We start from the raw sequence: 15,918 nt of genomic DNA on the forward strand, positions 1-15,918 counted from the left end.
AGACACGCTGTACGCGTTCCAAAGCCGGGTGCCTTTGGCGCCCTCATACTTAAATCGTCGGGCGTAGCCCGACCTACGTGGCGCGCCGTACGCGTTGCAAAACCGGGCGCCGAACATACTAAGAGTGTCGGGCGTAGATAGCCTGACGTACGTGGCGCGCTGCACGCGGTCCAAAGCCAGGTGCCTTCGACTTTCTCATACTAAAAGAGTCAAACGTAGCCCAACGTACGTGACGCACTGCACGCGGTCCAAAATTATGAGTCTTTATTGTGGAGCTTCAAACCCTCATGGCCATTATAATTAAAAATGTCTACTTCTTTCTAAGAAGTTATATGTAAAAATGTCGAATATCCCAAATTGTGAACACATCCACATATTGGCCACATAAAAGAAGCCCGGACGTATTCCGGAACGGTGAGCTTAATTAAAAGGTCCCAGTTCCAGAAGCTAATATCCACATAAAAAAAACTTCGTGGACAAACTAAATGGCCGGGGGAAATCTATATACCTACCTTAAATCATAGTTTTATACTTAGTTTTTTTCACTAAAATGTTTAAAATAAAATAATTTATTAAAAAATTAAAAACACGACTGCTGCATTTTAAAGCGAACTGAAAAGCTAAAAATAATGTTCATATGTTAGTTACATAACTTTATGAATCTAAATTGGAATGTAAATATACACTCACGGTCATTCACAGTAAATACTAAGGGTTATGCTCATTTATGACCGTGAATGTAGGTACGTGTACATTTAATTTCTATTGCAGTCGGGGGACCTTTTGAATGAGATGCACTTAGGCACACCAAGGTCCCCCGATTGTAATTGAAATTAAATGTACACGTACCTACAGTCACGGTCATAAATGTGCATAACCCTTAGTATTTACTGTGAATGACCGTGAGTGTATATTTACATTCCAATTTAGATTCATAAAGTTATGTAACTAACATATGAACATTATTTTTAGCTTTTCAGTTCGCTTTAAAATGCAGCAGTCGTGTTTTTAATTTTTTAATAAATTATTTTTGTAGGTAGTCCTTCTTTTCGGGTACTCATACCCATACTATGTATACACATATCATAACTAAACATATCTTCATTCATACTCACATCGTACATCGTAGTGTACCTTTACTTTACCTACTATTTGTAGGAACTGCAACAGTAACTTTGTAATATCATATATTTATATGGGATTACAAACTTACTTATGCAGTTCTTAGATCTTTAAAACGTGACTGATATTGCAATATTTTTAGGTTTTCCCTTTATGTGGCCATTAAACCCTAACTCTGTACCAAATTTCAGCTCTCTGAGTTTATGGGAAGTACTAGTTCTATTCTGATGATCATGAGTGAGTTTCATAAATGCGAAACTTTGCTTTCGCTTAACTTCGGAACTAAATGACCTACAGACTTGAAATTTTGGATTTTAAGTATGTGATTATAGCTTACTGGATGACCAAAATTTCTGCGATCTGGTCTTATCCAGAGGTTCTCAAATAGGGGCCTGAAAATGCGGCGAAATGGTTCCAGTAAAGGATGGTACGGCAGTGTTTGCTTCGCGCTCGACTTGGCGGGGGCACTGCCGTGCCCCCCGATTTACGTAGAAGTGTTAAAGTATAAACTCTCAGAATGAACTTCTAAATGTAACAAGTCCCTACGTACCTATAGGTAGGTACATATACCTAATGGTACGAATAATTAAGTTGTCTAACCATTTATCATAAGCAGTTTCTTGTTGTCATTTTTTGCCCCATGCAGGATATCAAGCGGCGGCTTTCTTGATGTGACACCCCCAACCCCAAGTCTCCAACCCGCATGCTGCACACGTGGGGGTATTCGCTAATGAGCCGAGCCTCGTTAGACGTCATTAATGACACCGATTATGTCGGCAGGTGTCTGAGGTCAGAAAAAGTGGACGTTTTGAGTTGATGACGAGAGCTGAGAGCTGCGGTCATTGTTGGAAGGACAAGAGGCTTTTTATTAATTCAATAATGTGCAATAGGAAAACTCACAATACATATAAGATGCAGGAGGGTGACGTGACACCGAATTTTTGTAACTGATTTATAACTCACTTTATTTGGAGCGCTAGCCCTGGTTTCATAGATAAAGATGAGTAGGTACTGTTATACAAATGTGTTTAACCTTTTTTTTTATTTATAAAAATATCCTTTCAAATGTCGGTAGAGTCCGCTGGTTTACACTATTATTTAAAAAAATCCCTTAAAATTTCTTCTCAGATATACATATGATAAAATGTATATAATTATGATACAATATTTACTTACTTACCTATTCATAAACCTTAGGAAACTTTTGTCTTTTTTCCGCCGAACAGAAATTTTGAAAATGAAGGACGGAAACAAAGAACGTAGTATATAAACGTAGATTTGACAGACTAGTGAGTAGTGACATATGTACCTATATACTAAATGGCCTACATAATTGAGAAAAGTCTATACCCACTAGCGAGCAGGGCCAACACATGTTAGTTTGTGACATTAAATCACACACGTCACATAATGCCATTACGCTCGTTAGTCGGCGGTGTGACAGCCGCCGCTAACGGCCGTGCACTCATTAGCGGCTGTCGCGGCGCGGTGCGACTGAAACGCGAGACAATCGCAAAAACGCAGGATGTGTTCAAACAAACCGTTACGAGCGGTGAGCCGCGCCGGTGCCGCCCCCGCGGCCCACTAATACAAGCTACGTAGATTTTTATCATTATTGGCCTGAAAAAACCTTTTACTGCCACTGCAAATCACTTGAAACAAAAGATAAAGAGAAATCTATTTTCTCTAAAGAAATCAATGTACCTACAAAGGTACACACGACCACTCAGTAAAGTTTTCACGCTTCATACTTCATTGGTTAGCTATGACTGTATTAGCTAGTGTAGCTACCACTACCAGCCGTCACTCTTATTTATTACATTCGAACATATCTAGACATTGTAGACAAGCAAATTGAAATTAGCAAGTAATTTATTTAATCGTATGGCGCATATAGGTACATAAATATTTTTACAATAAATAGCTACATAACTATAATTATAAGTCCACATTCAGGGACCCGATCCTCGAGATTGCGTCGGATGTTAACTTGAACAGATCTTCCGGGGAGCCTGAGAATGAGTGTAGAGGGCAACGCCGAATGATGCGCTCTATAGTCTGAGCTTCTTGACCGCAGTCACAGAGAGGAGTGTCTCGCCGTCCCCACTTGTGCCGAAAGTAATAGCAGCGTCCATGGCCTGTCCTAAGTCTGTTGAGGCGACACCAGAGTTTTCGTGGGAGACTGAAACCGTCAGGTTTGGCTGTAGGATCTATGGCTTGCAGGACGGTGCCAGCAGTTACTGTGTTCCACTCATCCTTCCAACACTGGTTGACCTCAAATTGAGACTGTGTTTGTCCATATTAAATTATCTACAACTTGTCTACTACATATATATTATATACAACTCTCTATGATGTGTGCCTCATTTATAGTTCAGTCAAGATGACGTTTCATTCCAAACGAAACGTCAATTGCAAACTATGATCAAGGGCTGCGATGGCGGTCGTCACACGGGTCGGCGGTTTCCTAAACATCCCATCCTACATCCTAAATATGTGAGCAGCTAAAGCTGTATATTTTAAAACTTTATTGTTCATAAAATGAGAAGTACAAATGACAGACTTCATGCCTGTAAGGCATTCTCTATCCAGTCCACCGCTGGCCTAAAAAGAGTTAGAGTTAGACCAGTTTTAAACGTCAGACTTCTGTAAAATTATGACGTATAAATAACACTTGCCCTGCGTGGGCTATCAAAATCGCTGCATACTTTTTTTGGTGTAACTCTAACTCTCTGTATTATACTTACAAAGTTACCCGCGTAGTAGCTCCCTTCTGTTATTTCAGGAAGCACAAAGCACACGGATTGATTCATGACGCTACATCGCTCGACTCTACATATACCCGCTCCAAGAATAATGACGATATTCATAAAAGCTTCAACTCGTAATTGATAGAGTCGTGGGGACTTTAATGCTCCCGTCGGAGTTAATCAAGCGCATAAAGGAAGGGAAATGTACTTGTGAGAGCCACTACGGCTCTACCGTCAATCATTGTAAATATATAATTGTACCTAATGAAACTTTAAATATTGTAAAACGAAAGCTTGAGTTATGTAAGTATAACTAATAGCTAATGCAATGTGTGGCAACGCGGCGAGCGTGATAGGCTCCTTTGCATCTGGAGGGACTCGGAACGAATTTTGTGAATAGTTTTATTGGTTGTTGTTTAGGTTAAGAAATTAGTGATTTTTGGATTTGCATTGAATTGTATGGTATTGAATTGTATTGTATTGTATTGTAAACGTTGACATCGTTTAATAAATTGACATTTTCAATAGCTAATGTAGTATTTATCGTGAACGAGCAGTACAAATTAAAGTACTTATAAAATTATATAAATACATTTTGAGAAAATTTTAATTTCAATAACTATTCTTGAGGTATAAGTACCTAATAGAGCTCGCAGACAGACAGACAGTCAGCCGAACAAACGAACTGGCCGACTGGATAACGAGCAGTAAGCCTTAATACGTGAACGGTTTATCCAGGGCCTCAACCGATCGAAAATTTTGGCTGGATTAATTCAACTTTAATAGGTACTTACCTATTTCAAATAATAAAATAGCAGATTTTTTTGGAAAACACCATCGCCTCGCGGAAGCGGCGACCTTTTCTTACCTCCGAACAGTTGTCTCGGTGATATATGCAGCAGAAATCCCAAATAAACTGCGCGGGCGCAGGCGCGGTTCCCACGGCGCGCGCATTCCACGCCGCCGCGCCGCGCGCGGGGCATTCTTGCTGCGCCGGAGAAGGGTTGGGGGTGGTAGGAACGTCGTAACTTCACCAAGCCTACACCTTTACTTGGGATTAGTTGTCAAGCGGACCCCAAGCTCCCATGAGCCGTGGCAAAATCCCGAGATAACGCGAGGAAGAAGAAGATCTTTTAGTTAGGACGTGTAGAGTTAGAAGCTTGGCTCTACATGGCATCTAAAAACTATTTGTTTCTTGGCAACACTTTACATGTGAATATTTTTGGTGGTTTACTTTGATCGGAATAATCATCCGTCACCGTTAACGCGTTTAATCTTCTGTCAACGCCCTTTGTCACGTGATAAACACGATTAACAACCACCATAGGATAGCAATGTTTTATCGCTCAATTCGCGGCTACGCATACTAAATCACTAAGCAGGAGCTACAGCAGAGAACAGATTAAAGCAAGAACACAGAGGACAATCATCACCTGCTTAGTATTCCCCGAACGCCCTCGGAGGACACCGGGGACAGTTGGACCGGCATTAACGACCGTAATCACTCCCTCAGGGTTTGTAAGCTGCGGCAACAGAGATCTTAATGGACGTGAGTCGTTTAGAGACATAGAACAATTTGTTTCTCATTTTACTATGCCGGGGCCACACTATTAACCGAAAACGCCGGAAAACGCCGATAAATATCGCGATATAGGCATGTATCCCGGTGTGGTCGTATGAACAGTGTCAATTATCGCGACAATCAACGACGTTTGTTGGCGTTTCCCGTTGGTGTGGCCCGTGTAAATATCTATGACATGACATAACATAACATGATAATATTGATAATGAATAGTAAGTAGACAGGATTCCCTCTATGGTGCCCTCAGGAACCGCATGTTACTACCGCCATTGCGGCATTTGATGTTTGCAATTATCTACATTTGATTTCAAACAAAATGTCTTCTCGATTGATGAAACGAGGTCTAATATAGGATAGGTCAAATAAAATTTATCTGCTTTTCAGAGATGTTCGATATCGACGAGATTATTACACAATAATAACATTTTCACAGATAGGCCGTAATTTGAATTGAATTTGAAGAGTGCTTCATTGTTTATATGTTTAAGTATTATATTTCATGGGTATATGTAACTATCGCTGTAATAGAAGACAACAGGTACCGATTAAACACATTCAAATTTTATAACTGACGTTTATTGGAACCATGTTCTAGACGATTTTCCACTGACCTTGGCAACATTAACCTAAGTCAGTTTCTCCGTGACCACAGCTAGTGCAACTCAGCTGAAACGTCGGAACTTAAAGTAAAAACAAGGAAATTAGATCACGGTAGACCCATTTGTGTAATTCAACATAAACCTAGTTTAGTAGCCCACAACCAATTAAAGTGAAGATTTCGTTAAAATGTTTCAGTTTCAGCTTGAGTTCCCGCATGTCGTGTGATCGTCTACATATTAATAGCTCGTTTGTCGCCGTCGACAAATTGTCGTGTGCTAAGTGGCGATGGCGGGCGATCGGTATAGGCACATTAGGCACGTCACAGCGGTCATTAACGCGTGTCACAAGTTAATTTAGCGTCGCAAGCGTCGCGGCGCGATGCGTTACGTTGACAACTTCTCATATCAAACCGGAGTGGATGGAGCCAAACTTAGTCTAAAGTCAAAATGTTTTTATTCAAAATATGTAGATGCTTAGGTACATAACTTTTTGAAGGTTAAAAATAGGAAAAAAGTACCGACCTACCTGTTGACCTAACTGGCTGTATTATTGTGATCTCTGTGTTTTTAAAAATTGTATTTGTATGCATTTCTATGTGTTTCTTATGCAAATAAAGAATTGATTGAATTGAATTGATACTTCATTCTCATATCATAACTAGGGAACAAATAAAATTATTTCATTAATTAGATATTACCACATTCTCGCATTATTTTAACTGAAAATAATATGTACAGACTGAGATGTTGATGTGATAAAGGAAATGTTGTCATTATTTTGCCGCTCATCAACAGTATGTAAATATCGTAAAGTGCATCATACTGCATGAACTGGAGCGCGTGTTGACGAACAGGTAGGTACCTGCCGCCGCTAATAAATAGCCCGCGGTTGTTGGCGTCGCCGTCAGTCGCGTTTTATAAAAGGCCTGTAATCAAAAGAGACAGTTATCAACTTATCCACCTGAAAACCTTGCTAGGTTTTGCAGTGGAGCGGGGCTGGTTAAAGATAGAGCGGAAAAGAAGCAGAATGGTTGTCGATTTGCGGAAAATGTTCAGAAAAACTTAAAAGGGTACCTACCTACAGTACCCAGTAAAAATGTTGTGTAAAGGATTGTAGGTATTGAGTAATGTGTATTAAGCATTATTATGCTACTTTATTGCTACTAATATATTAGCCTGTTATTAACGCGCCGTAAAGCTAAAAAATTTTAATTCGTCGGGCATTGTTCGGTGACCATGCGCCTGATTTAGAATTTTAGGTGCCGGAAAAGACATCCACACCACAAGAAAAATGTTACATTTTGTCATAAAATTTCTTAGTTGTAATTTATTTGTAACTGGTTTATTATTCTTGTGTTTTATTGATTAGTCTTTAAACGAGCCGTAAAGCTAAAAGCTTTTAATTCGTCGGCTATTGTCGAGTGGTGCCGGTGACAATGCGCCTGATTTAGACGTGGAAAGTGCCGCCAATAATAGATCGGACACGTGTACGATGGGCTCGTGGTTGGAAGAATGTCAGTATTGTCTTTATTTTAGTTTGTGATCGACCTGAGTTTCGGTTTCGTGCAAAGCAATATTCACCGTGTCCGATTGTTTAGGGGTTGTTTTTTGAAATGCTAATTGATGAAATACGAGCAATAGCAATTTGGAATTTAGTGCTGTTGAATTGACCACTCGTTTTCAATTATATTACCAATTAGTAGAAATTAAATGCCTATTATTAAAAAAATATATATAGTTCGTAGCTTTCTAATAGAGTACTATATATACCTAGTAGTGGAGATATTAATGAACGAAATACACGAGATCGAGCAGTCGAAATTCAAAAGCCGGCCCGCTATACAGTAGGTACACATTATTGTATTGACATGCAGTAGACAAAGACTTTGATTTTTGTGCCACTTGATCGGTAAGTAATTACTCTTTATTGTACTTCTTCTCTTCTAAGTCGGTCCCTCACTGCTGAGGATCGTGACTCCGCTTACAAATTTTTCCTATGGCAGCTCTCCACTTCTCCCTGTCGGTTGCTTTGTGGAAAGCGTTGCTTAGTGTGATGTCCATCTGGGCGGATATTTGGTCACACCATCTCGTTGGACTTGGTCCTCTAGGCCGTCTGCCGTCCACCACTTTATTGTACAAAAATACATATTAAAAATAACATACAATTAGTAAGAAGTACAAAGGCAAACTTATCACTTTGAGGGATCTCGATTTGATTTATTAAATAGTTTTATCTCACAAATAGGTACGTATTTGAGAAAGCAGTTAATCTCAATGATACAACAACGTTGATATTTATTTCAAAGAAACTATCTATGCATATACATATCATATTAAATAGAAAATAAACTGAAACTACAAACAAATTAAAATTAATACTAAAATAAATAGTACAGGTTCGGAAACCTGCATACATTTGCGAAGAAATTCAAAGGTGTATGTGAAGTCCCCAATCCGCATTGGGCTAGCGTGGGGACTATAGCCCAAACCCTCTCGCGCATGAGAGGAGGCCTGTGCTCAGCAGTGGGACGTATATAGGCTGAAATGATGATGATGATGATGACTAAAATAAATATCAATTAATCAGCAAATAAGTCAGCTCAATAAAATTATAACCAGTTTAATAAAATTAGGTATTTATTGCAAAACATTGTTTTCTTTATATTCAAGAATATTCCTTAATATGGCACCTTTGCCTTCATGTAGATTAAACTCATTACAGTACATGTTAAAAACTCTTACCTACCAAGTAAGTACTTACATCGTTAACGCGATGACATGTCGATGTTGCGCGCGCAGTTAAAAAGCAATAAAACAAATCGCTATCGCCGCGACTGCGCCTGCGCTGACAGCTGTCGTTAACTGTATTGTGTTAGTGCTAGTGTGTCGTAAATCAAGAGGCTTATTGTTACTGATGGGTAACTTAAATAACAGTCGGGCAGGTGTAGTGTAGCCTGGCTCTGCATTGTCTATCGCACGCGTAACGGGAAGAGTTCGATGAATGGTTCGGATTAATCCCTGCCGCTTCCGCCATCGCTCTACGCGACAAGTGCGACAACATTGCCATCTTCAACACTTAGATGGTTGGCAGTCCTCGTCTGTCCTATTTTCCAGAAACTTCCTGCCTTGCACAGCTTAATTGTAGAATAGCTTAAATTATTTCTGGATCTTCAAACCTTCAAAAAAAAAGATCCCTCCCATCTTAAATTCCGGCAACGACTTACAACCTTTCTGGTGTTACGTGTCCATGGGCAATTGCTTACCATCACAGGTGATTTGGTCTGTTCGTATGCCTGCTATATTATAAAAATATATATGTATATTAATTTAAACAAATTGAGGCGCTAGTCAAAACGATATCCAAAACGGTCTGTAGTCAAATTCCAGACTTTCCGTTGGGAATAGTTACTAGCGATGCACACTGCACAGGCGGTAGACATTCAGATTGCCCCAAAATGTATATTTATAAATTAACTTTGTAATTATCCCGCGCAACCCAAGCTTCACTAACAGATACAATTAGAAGTAATTAAGAGTTTAAACGAGTCCTGAGGGCTCTCGGCGCAGCGGAGCGGGGCGGGGAGCGGGGCGGGGAGCGGGGCGGGGAGCGGGGCGGGGATCGCCACTCTTCACTATATATTATTACTTATAGCTAAATATTCCATTTAATTTGCGTTCAGCATCAATAGTAGCGGAATAAACCACGCGTCAAAAGTAGGTAAGTATCTGCCATCTTGGAACTTGGATTACTTTTCCAAATAGATATATATCTCTGCAGATCGCGTAGATTAGAGTAGTAGATCTCACAAATCTCTTTTTGTTGAGCTATTAGAATTAGAGAATGATAGATCTGGGGGCACGGTAATGCCCCCGCCAAGACGAGCCAAGCGAAGCGCAAGGCAAGCGCAAATGCATTCACTGTTCATTACTTTTCTGTTATATAATAGGGCTTGTAGTAACGAAACGGCCGAGCAACATTTTTGGCTAAGGCGTAGCAGAGTCTACAGTCTACAAGAATTATTATGTAAAAAGTTATGAACAGTGAATGCATTTGCGCTTGCCTTGCGCTTCGCTTGGCTTGGCTCGTCGGCGGATCTACCGTTCTCTAATTCTAATAACTAGTTCCACCAAAATAGATCTGTGAGATCTATCTCTATGTGTAGCCTGTGGCAGAACGCGAACTGTAGAGATATATATCTCTAATTCGAAAAGTAATCCAGTAGAGTTTGTGAACTTGGTGCTTGTAGAGTTAGGGCGTGGTGTAGAGTTAGAAGCTTGGCTCTAAATCAGCGGTCGGCAACCTTTTAGCAGCCAAGGGCCACATAGTAGTTAACGGAGGTGACGCGGGCCGATTTTTGTTAATATTTATGACTTTATGAGACATTGTCGTTTGTCACTATTACATACAAAATAGCCACGGCGGCACTCGGGCCGCAAGTGACAGATTCACGAGCCGCATGCGGCCCGCGGGCCGCAGGTTGCCGACCGCTGCTCTAAATGATAACTATTTGCACTAAGCGGGCCATATAAATTGTCTCGTCTTGGCAACAATTTACATGAAAATGTTGTTGGTCTGATAGGTGCCTACTTTTAATTGTTATTGTGTTTTTTTTTAGATTTTCAACAGCGTGTACAGTTGGTAAATAATATACAAAAATCATGAGAACTCATAAACATAATACCCAATAACAGACCTCTAGAAATTATACAATACCTCGTTATTTGACTTTATTTGTTTTACAAGGGGGCAAAGTTGTTGTTTAACCTCTCGTGGTATAATATTGATACCCAAGTAAAGGAATAAAGGGAAAGTTTCCAAAATTGAACTTCGAGCGTAGCGAGTTAAAGAGTAAATGAAAGAAGCGCCTGGCGTCCGTTGGCTCGTTGGGTGGACGACATCCGGGAAATTGCGGGTCACTTCTGGATGAGTTTAGCTCAGGACCGGGACTAGTGGCGTACTAGGAGAGAGGCCTATGCAGCAGTGGGCGATAAAAGGGCTATATATTATGTGTTAAAGAGTTAAACAAATATTTTCACCACATCAACACAAGGAAAATACTAACTGTAAAATATCAAATAAAAAAAAATCAAGACAAATCGATTCAAAATTAATGTTTGTCAAATTAATTTAAAAATCAATTCTACTAGCAAACATAAGAAAACACCACAAAATTCGCATTATATTCCTTTGTCTCATGTGTGAATAAAATGTAACTCTCTTATCAGTTTTTGAGCATTCAATAGAGCTTTTACCAGCTGCATGGTGTGGTGGGGAATAACATAACATTTGTGGGTAGACATAGCTTGTGCTGTACAAGAATGGTAAATAGAATAAATTAAATTGTAAATCTTTAAGATACCTACTTACAAAGAAAAAGAGAATAAGAAAAATTTATAGAGATACCTAAGGTAGGTTAACAGTAAACAGATAATGTAGTCTCCGATTACTGACTGACATGATAAAGTAAATGGTTTTAAAATAAATCCGGATCAGAGACATCCTGAAGCCGCTTCTTTATAAATAACTAAGGTACCTTTTACGGACGCAATCAGCTGCAAATAAGTGCTCTATAATTAAGAATCAGTTTGGTTTCAAGAATTAGGTACTCAGTCCTTTATGATGGAACTATTTCATATTTTAAAATATGAAATTTTAATTTGATTAAGTAATTTTAATTAGGTATAAAAAATGAAAAATAACTTTATTGTTATGATATTGGAAGCCCGCCATTTAGGTATTTAGGGAATTAGGCCGGCGTTTGTGGAAGAGGGTAGTGATCCTCGTTCTGGGTCGTACTTATTCCAACAAGTCTCCATAGCAGTTCAGCGTTCAGTTATTGAATATCAACCTAATAAGGATTATTTTTAAGGAAACGTATAACAGTATTAGGTAGTTGTAAAATAGAATAAGACAAACAAGAGTTTTCAAAATGTATATTTAAATAATGCGTCTAGTTACAGACCCGGGATAGTCCGGCCCCGCCACAGTGCGTCGCCAGCAACCTTATTTCGAACTCACACCGGCCGTCGCCGTGCATCCATGGGGTTGGCCGGCCGAAGTACCTATTATACAGAAGGAACCAGCTAGGTTTTACCTATCAATTCTACGATATTCTTGTGTTTTTTTGGCGACTTTTAAGGCCTGAATGCCTTTAAGCCAAATCTTATAGAACAAACCTAGAGGTAGTTAAAACCTATGCTGGCGTCAACTACTTAAACAAACCTTTGACAGTTGCCAACGCCAATGATAATGCCAATGGAAAAATTGATGGGAATTCGTGTCGTTTCAAAATAGCGTTGCTGACATTGTAGGAATGTTGTGGTTAGCACAGAGGTCGACAAACTTTTGAGGACAGATATAGCCAGTCGCATAAAAACATCAGCTTCAGGAACCTCAAAGAGACTGTGTTGTTTGTGTGGTCTAAATACATTTTGTTAAATTTTTGAGTGACTTTAAAAGCCTCATGCAATGCGGCTCACGAGCTGCGGTTTGCCGACTCCTGGTCTAGCACAATACTTACCTAACGGCAGCTGCCAAATATTCTTATAGCAATGGCAGCCACCTACTGTTCTTATTAAATGATGCTATTTTTAGTTGTCTTAAAGTGTGGTACACACGAAACACATTGGCGGAGCCGACAATAATCACTTCAACAAAATCATTTCATCATTACTTTTGTTTTGTATAGGTAGTTTTAGCTCACTAACGCGCTAATGTTACAAGTGCCAAGCACCCATTTAATCATATAATAATTTTAACGAGATAACTTAATTGGAAGTTCATCTAAAAAATTGGACGAAAACTTTTACATAAGTACTTAGATTAATCACAAAATTAAAACATAAACCTGTGGGCCCTGTAGTAGGCATACTTTAATAAGAATTATGTATAAGGAAACCTGTCGTTTGTGTATGTAAGTGTAAGTAACAAGTTCCTATATACAATTAGGCATTAGTTACAATGGTTTAGGTCACACACAAGGTCACTTCACATCTTAAGTTTAGGATGAACGTCCAATAAGAAGGCGTCTCGTCAAAACGATCTGTGACGATGCATCTATATACCTAAGTACGAACATATTGTTTGATTTTTTCCCCAGCAATTTACTACTTCGTGGTTTGTTATGATGTCGGGTTCTGTTTCCATCTCTTTCTTCAATATGTGAAACAAAAATGATGCAATAGGTACTATTAGAAATATTAGAACAAGTTAAAATATTTGAATTTGTTTTATTTCAAGTAGAAACAGTACTATATAAATTAGATATAAACTGAAATAAATATGTCATAACTCATCATATACCTACCTAATATGAAAGACAAACTACTAATACTTCTAATAGCAACTAATAGTATTGATTTGCAGCAGCGCCATCTCTTACGCTGGCTCTTTTTTCTATTCCTTCCTTTTGATTACAATGCCTTTTGCATGCGCATAGCGACATCTAATGAAACAATCAAAATAACGCAACAGCGCAACGACATAACAAACCATTAGGTAGAGTTGGCGAGTTTTTCAAATAGTAAATCTTATACAGTATAGGTATATAGTATTAGCTCAGCATATTTATTTTAAACAAATAAGTATAATTTGACAAAATACTCTCAGTATTCGGGCCAATGAACTTTGAAACCCACACACTTTTTGAAATATTTTCATAACCTTCTTTTTCCCAAAACTAGGTGTTTCTGAACAAAATAATGTGGTTTAATGTTTATATTTATATTAAGCACAGTACCTATATAGGTATACGTTTTCTAGTAGCCAAACTAATACATCTGGTTGAACATGTCCGGGTCATGGGGCCGGTATGTACCTAGGTGTTGTAATATTATTGCACGTCTATGTACAGCCTGGAGGTCGGCGCGAGCCGCCTGCGCAGCGCAGCGGACTTACACTCCGTCTAAGATAACTTTGCACCTATACTACAGCTTTGCATCGTACCGTATTAGGTATAGAACAAAATGAGGGAGTGTCATTATAAATATAAACGTCATATTTTCATAAAAAATACATAAATGATGACATTGCCACATTCTGTATTTACAAATGCCATGCAGAGTTAGCTTGGTCCGACTCTATTACAATTGCATTTATCACACGACACTTTTATTTAGGCATTCCAAACCATAAAAAGTAACCAACGCTTTATTGTCTGCCGTGCGATAAACACGAGCGTCTAAGGTAATATTAGGCTAGGCCCAGAGATTACAGCGAGGCTAGGTAAGTACCTAAGATATGGTTACCATCAATTTCGCGCAAAATATTTGTAATGTGTCAATATGAGCAACGCTTTTACTTATAACTATCAATACAATTTTGAAAAATGGACGTTACTCAGTAAGTTTTTTACTTGAGAGTAATTAAATGACATGTAACAATGCTGCCGACATGTTTGGTCCGTGTCCCACGGGCGGGGCTCCCGGGGCGGCGCCCCGCGGTCCCACGCGGCCCGACATCACTCATCCTCCGCATTATCCGACCACTGATAGCGATAGCATCTACACGCGATCTGATACCGCCGTGACTCGCCCGAACTAATGATACCCGAGCCAGCCGTGAGACGACGCCTATCTTGCTTCAATCACTCCAAAATAACTGCTCAATTTACTGTTACCTTATTGTTTCCTCGGTTTACAACTGGGTTGAGTAACGATCCATTTAGCGCGCTCTGGCGACCCGCGCCTCGCGTTTTCCGTACGCGTTTCACCTATCACATATCATCTATTCTAACCTATTATCTTAGTACATCTATTCTCTATAGTATGTACACGTCATAATTCTAGCTATCACTAAATAAGTAGGTACACTATATCTAAATATTTATATGGGTACTAAACGATATATTTACATAGTGTTGTGGAACTGCGCCTGCCTGCCGAGACAATTAATTTAAATTCAGTTTGAATGGGATCGGCGGAGCGGTGCCGCCAGTGAACGACCGTCTCAAGGTAACATCAGCAAACCATCACATCACTGAAACTGACACGAAGCGCACATTCAATTTATTGCACCGCGCGCAGCACTCTAGAAAAGAAAATCATCACGCGAGGAAACATCCGTTAAGAAGGATGGGATATAAACATCGCATGTGCTGTTATAATGCGCTCATAAATCTCGTGCATCTAATTCAAAGGTAAATGACGCCTGGCAGTTGCATGAATTCATAAAAACAGATATTTTCCACATCGCGGGTGACAGAAACGTATAATATGATCGTAGCCGTTCCGATAAGTTTAATATTTATAAGTGAGGGTCGCAACACAAAAACCCTCATTATCTGGCAATTTACGGGCGCAGTGCGCAGTGCGCGACGTCACCTGCGCCTGCGCCGCCGTGACATCCATACTCGTCACCCGCGCCGCGCCCGCGCCCGCGCCTATGATGGTCGGCCTTATTGCGGGATCAAGATACGATTAATCATCCGGTCCTATACTGACTGATGGAGCGAATGCTCTATCTTGCCTATTTAATCAGCAAGCCTGATCAGAAATCTCCAAGATTTCGCTATTATTTTAGGTAAGCCCTGTTTATTTCTCTAAGATTCCCACGTTACGGGCTGAGCCTAGTGTTAGGATTACTGTACTGCCTCTCTTGAAAATCTTGGAATGCTAATTTCTTAAAATAAATATATTATGAATTTTGAATTTGATTTTTTTAATACCCAAATACCTAACCATCATCAAGAGCTTGTTCTACAAATTTAATATCTGCTCAAGATTTCTGAACACAAAGTACTTGATGTAATCCTAAACTACTAGGCAAGAGGTGCTTTAGTGAAGAGCTGATGTCGCAAAAGTCGTTTCTTTTCAATTCAAAGTGATAAATACAACCCCTCGCCAGGCGGACGCAGTTTACGCGACA

General features: G+C 39.5%; 1 protein-coding gene across 1 annotated transcript in view; it reads right to left on the reverse strand.

Annotated features, from left to right (window-relative positions):
* The window catches only part of LOC134666132 (uncharacterized), a 303,746-nt gene that overhangs the window by 238,830 nt on the left and 48,998 nt on the right, over window positions 1-15,918 (reverse strand). The gene's annotated exons all lie outside the window — the stretch shown is intronic.

This window comes from Cydia fagiglandana, chromosome 7 (assembly GCF_963556715.1).
Source record: "Cydia fagiglandana chromosome 7, ilCydFagi1.1, whole genome shotgun sequence".
Classification (NCBI taxonomy): domain Eukaryota; kingdom Metazoa; phylum Arthropoda; class Insecta; order Lepidoptera; family Tortricidae; genus Cydia; species Cydia fagiglandana.